General features: G+C 36.2%; 1 pseudogene; it reads left to right on the top strand.

Annotated features, from left to right (window-relative positions):
• Positions 1–980: 980 nt before the first annotated feature.
• On the top strand, positions 981–3,283 carry LOC110213292 (small ribosomal subunit protein uS5 pseudogene; annotated as a pseudogene).
• The last annotated feature ends 2,724 nt before the right edge of the window (positions 3,284–6,007 follow it).

Below are 6,007 nucleotides of genomic sequence, written 5' to 3'. Positions count from 1 at the left end.
TCCATTCAATATCAAAATTCTGTGATTAACATCATGATAAGAAAATATCAGATATTCTTCTAATTCTTCTCATGAGTAGAGTACATGCAATAGATTCAGAGATTTAATACAAGAATGTACTTATGTGACTAAATTCCAATCCATTGTTCAATAGAAAAGGAATCATTGGAGGTTAAGTGACTTGCTCAAGCTTGATTAGGTAGCAAAAAGTAGATATGGGATTTGAATTCATTACTTATGCTTCTAAATCCAAGTATTATTTTTTTACTTAACTCTAAGCAGAATGGTTTAATACTTAAATATTGTGCCCCTTTTCTTCTTTACATTGAAAACCTGAAGAACAAATATGATTAAGGCTCAATATAGACATGAAAAGAGGGTATTTTCATGGAAATTGGACAGGATAAACTTACCTAAACTGGAAAACTGTGAATAGGCTTTACCCAGTCATTGTCAAACCAGGAAGATGGTTTCTATGTTGATATCTCCAAATGAGTCAGCATCCAATACATAATGAATGTCTCTAGAGAGGTAAAATCAAGCTCATAGAAGCCAGATGGAAGATTATCTAATAATTCATCCCCTCTTTATAATCATATCTAAACTGTATGAATAATTTACCCAACCTGTTGAATTCTCCTGATGGAATCTTGAGAATATTTTCATTTCACTAGGTAATTATAGTCTTGTTTGGACTTTGTTTACATCTTATATTATCATAATTTATCTTAACATAATTTCCTTTATTGAATAATAATATAAGATTACAAATAATCAGCACTGATAATTATTTCACTTAAAAGTCCTAAATAAATATAAATATATATTGGTAGAAGTCACTACGTTTTGGCTATGAATAAAAAAAAATATTCATTTTCTGTGGTTTACGCTTGAAGAATTCTAAGCTGTTTAGGATTCTACAGGATTTTTGTAAGAGCCTTGCTTTTAATTTGGAAGCCTGAATGCTCTTCCAAGGAAAGATGGTAAGGTAATTTTAGGATCATCTATAGTTTATGATCCAGGGTTTTCTGTGAGATTGATGCTGATGCACACTTAAGAAGCTATCAAAGGAATGAAGCACTTCAGTAATTTCAAATCATTTGGGGTAATTTCAAATGGGTGAAGGACTTTAATATTTTTTTAAGAGTGACAGTTTGGAAATAATCAAAACATGCACACTAACTATAATTAAAGATATTCTGGACTTATTTTAAAAGTTTACATCTAAAATGGAAAAAAAAATGACAGGGGGATTACCAGGAACTAAAATAGAAGGTGGCATGAAGAGGGAAGGCAGAGATCAATGTAAACTAAACAAGATAGAAATAATAATGTTAAAGTTATTTGTGGTCACATATGGTGACCACGGCAAAGTAAAGAAAAATAAAGGGGGAATATCAGAAAGAGGAAAGAGCAGAAGAAAAAAATAGCAAATAGCATGCTTCAATCTGCATTCAAACTCCATAGTTCTTTCTTAGGCATAGCATTTTCTATAACGAGGCCTTTGGAGATGTCTTAGATACTTGTGTTTTTGAGAAGGGTTAAGTCTATCAATATTGGTCATCACACAATATGGCTGTTACTGTGTACAACATTCTCCTTGTTCTGCTCACTTCACTCAGCATCAGACCATACAAATCTTTCCAAGTTCTTCTGAAGTCTGCTTGCTCTTCATTGCTTATAGCATGATAATATTCCATTACATTCATGTACCACAACTTGTTAAGACATTCCCAAATTTATGGGCATCCTCTCAATTTTGAATTCTTTGCCACCAAAAAAAAAGCTGCTATAAATATTTTTGGGCAAGTGGGTCCTTTTCCCATTTGTTTTTGTACAAGTGGGTCTTTTTCCCATTTGTATAATATCTTTGGCATACAGCCCAGAAGTTGTATTGCTGGGTGAAAAAGTATGCACATTTTTATGGCCCTTTGGGTAGAGTTCCAAATTGCTCTCCAAAATGGTTGGATCATATCCCAACTCCACCAACAATGCATTAGTGTTCCAATTTTCCCACATATTCTCCAACATTTATCATTTTCTTATTTTGTCATGTTGGCCAATCTGATAGGTATGTCCTGGTACCTCCTATTGGTTCTAATTCTTACTTTCAACATCACTAATGTGAATATATGCTTAATAGAAATGTATATGTAGAGCCTACATCAGATTGTGCACTTTCTTGGGGAGGGAGGTGGGGAGGGAGAGGGAAAAATATTTGAAACTCAAGAGTTTATGGAAGGGACTGTTGGTAAATCAAAATAAATTAATAAAAAAATGCTAACTCAACAACAAAAAAAAGATAAAGAAAAAGGGAAGGACATTTTCCCCCTCTATCATTAGAAAGCACAATAAGGCATTTGGGCTAGGAATGGATGCTAGTCTTGGAATCAGAAAAACTTGGGTTTAAGTCCTATCTCTGAGATACGCTATATATTTGACTTTGGATAAAAAAGCACTTTACCTTTTAATGGCTCTTGGCAAATCCTAAAGACTAGAAATTACAGAAGAGTTACTGACTGCCTCATTGATGGAAGTGATTTTTCAATAAGAAGTTTCCTATACAGATGAAATCATAGAAATATAACCACAAGAAGGTCAGGGGGAATACAGGTGATATGCCTAGGTACCCTAAGGAGCCATTAGAAATGTAAGCAACTCCTTCTACTTCTAGTGAACACCAAATAGCAAACGACGCCAGTGCTGCAGGAGGATTGGGTGGCCCCAGGGACCCCGAAGTTGGAGGCTGAGGTCGCTTCCATGGTGGCTTCGGCAGTGGGGGCCAAGGTCGTGGTCGGGGCCATGGTTGAGGCCGTGACCACAGCTGCAGGGCCCAGGGAGGAAAGGTCAAAGACAAAGAGTGGGTTCCTGTCACTAAGCTGGGCTGGCTAGTCAAGGACATGAAGATCACCTCTTTGGAAGAGATCTATCTTTTCTCCCTTCATATCAAGGAGTCTGAGATCATAGATTTCTTCCTGGGATCTTCATTGAAAGATGAGGTTCTGAAGATAATGCCTGTTCTGAAACAAACTAGAGCTGGACAACGTACCAGCTTCAAGGCTTTTGTGGCCATCAGTGACTACAATGGCCATGTTGGCCTGGGTGTCAAGTGTTCCAAGGAAGTGGCCACAGCTATTCTGGCCAAGCTGTCCATCATTCCTGTGAGACATGGCTACTGGGGAACAAGATTGGCAAGCCTCACACAGTGCCCTGCAAGGTCACTGGGCGATGTGGATAGGTTTTAGTGCACCTGATCCCCATCCCTAGAGAACTCAGATTATAATATTCCAGAGGGCAAAGGATCTTAGATTGTAACCAAGAATCACCTATCCAGAAGAAAAAAATTAGTGCAATCCATCCAGAGGAAAATGGATATTCAATAAAAGAGAATTTTCAAGTATTCTTAATGAAAAGACCAGAGTTGAATAGAAAATTTGAAATTCAAACAGAAGACTAAAATGGAACGTAAAATGATAAAAATGCAAGTGAAATCATGAAGGGGTTGAATGAAGTTAAACTTTTTACATTACTACACTAAAATATGATACTTTTAACTTCTAAGAATGTTCTCATTTTAGGGCAGTTAGAAGGACATGGGTGTGAGTTGAATGTGATGGGATGATAACCTAAAAAACAAACAAAAACAAACAAAAAACAAACAAAAACATAAAATTAAAGGATGAGAAAGAAGAATGCACTGGGAGAATGGAAGGGAGGGATAGAATAAGGAAAAGTTATTTCACATAAAGGAGTCAGTAAAGAGCTTTTAGAGTGAACAAGAAGATAAGGTAAGTTGGGAGAGAGAAGTGCTAGGACCTTAGCCTTCTGAATTGGCAAAGAGAGGGAATAAGACACATTCAATTGGGTATAGAAAATTGTCTTAGCCTACAGGAAAGCAGGAGGGACAAGGGATAAGAGAAGTAGGGCCTGATAGACAGGAGGGTGTATTGGAGGAGCTGGTAGAGACATGAAAAATACTTTTGAGAATGAACAGGGTTAAAGGAAAATGAGAGTAGGATAAACAGAGGGAAAGGAAGAATTGAAGGAAATACATAATTGGTAATCATAACTGTAAAAACATTATACCACATTTCTCTGATATAAGCCTCTTTTCTCAAATATGTAGAAAACTGAGTCAAAATTATAAGAATACAGTTCATTCTCCAATTGACAAATGGTGAAAGGATATGATCAGACAAGTTTCAAAGGAAGTAATCAAAACTATCTATAGCTATATAAAAAAAAATGCTCTAAATCACTGTTGATCAGAGGAATGCTAATTTAAATTATTCTGATGTACCATGCCACACCTATCAGATTGGCTAACAGGATAGAAAAGGAAAATGATAAATGTTGTAGGGGAGCTGAAAAATTTGAGACATTAATGCACCGTTTATGAAGTTGTGAACTAATTCAACCATTCTGAAGAGAAATTTGGAATTATGACCAAAAGGCTATAAAACCATGCTGTAAGAAATGGTGAAAAGGCTGACTTCACAAAAACCTGGAAAGACTTATGGTCTGACACTGAGTGAAATGAGCAGAACCAAGAGAACATTGTACACAATAACAGCCACATTGTGGAATGACTTATATTGATAAACTTAACCCTTCCCAGCAATGCATGGATCTAAGACATCTTCAAATGCCTCGTGATGGAAAATGTTATCTGCATCCAAAGAAAGAGCCATGGAATTTGAATACAGATCGAAGCAAACTATTTGCTGTTTTTTTTCTCTTCTGTTGAGTTTTGTTTCCTCTTTCCAGTGGTTCCTCCTATTGATTCTAATTCTTCCTTAAAACATCACTAATGTGAAAAGATGTTTAATAGGACTGTATATTTATAACCTACATCAGATTGTGTGCTGTCTTTGGGAGGAACAGGGAGAAAAATTTTAAACTCAAAAGCATATGGAAGTGATTGTTCATAAATCAAAATAAATTAATAAAAAAAAAAAAGAATGGGAATTCATGAGGATGTACACAACTGGTGAATGACTAATCATGCTATGGTATATAGCTATGTTCGTGCTATAAAAAAATGGAAACACAGTCCTTTCACAAAAACCCAAGAAGACTTAAATGAACTGAAGCAAAGTGAAGTGAGATGGAACCAGGAGAACATTGTATAAAGTGACAGCAGACAATCTGTCATCAGGGAGCCAAGACTGCAGAGTAAGCAGTCAATTTCAGTAACTCTCCCATGATCACCTCCAAACAACCATAAAATAGTTCCCCAGAACAAATCCTGGAACAGCAGAAGAGGCAAAAAGATGGGGTGAAACAGTCTTTGATACCAAGAAACTTAGAAGGTCCACAGGAAAGGCCTGTCTCACTCAAATGGAGAGGGAGCACAGCCAGGAAAGGAAGCATGCCAGCAAGCTTGGAGCAAGCCCCATTTCAGCAAACAATTGGTAGATCATGAGTTCCAGTGCAGTGGAGCAGGAAAATGCCAACACTAGGACTCCCCATGGAATTCAACATAGCCAGGGGAATGCGCAGGTGCCAACTCTGAGAATTACCACATGCTTCCGGATAAACAGGGTAACCTCCGGGGGCTAGACCTCCATTTGCTTCAGCATAGCCCCAGACAAACAGGTAGATATCAACTGTAAAGTGTCTAAGCAAATAGCAACAGCCAGTCAGGTCTGATAACTTTTTTTTAATTTCTTGCTTTTTCATTTATTTATTTGTTTATTTATTTATTTATTTATTGCAACATGACAAATATGGGAAAATTTTTTATGACTTCAAACATATAATTGCTATAATATTGCTAGCCTTCTCAATGGGTGAGGAAGGGGCAGGAAGGAGGGCAAAAATTTGGAAATCAAAATTTAAAAAAATGAATATTAAAAACAAATTTTAAATTGTTTTAAAAATTAAAAGTGAAAAAACTTTTTGTTTACAATTCAGTGCTCCATTTTCTTTTGATGTTGAGAAAGCAAAAGGTAACATTCAAATGGAACTTGTTAAAATTCAATATAACATAGCACTGTAATGAAGT

Source organism: Phascolarctos cinereus, unplaced genomic scaffold (genome assembly GCF_003287225.1).
Source record: "Phascolarctos cinereus isolate Bilbo 61053 unplaced genomic scaffold, phaCin_HiC Scaffold_726;HRSCAF=1367, whole genome shotgun sequence".
NCBI lineage: Eukaryota > Metazoa > Chordata > Mammalia > Diprotodontia > Phascolarctidae > Phascolarctos > Phascolarctos cinereus.
This window is presented reverse-complemented; position numbering and strand designations above follow the sequence as displayed.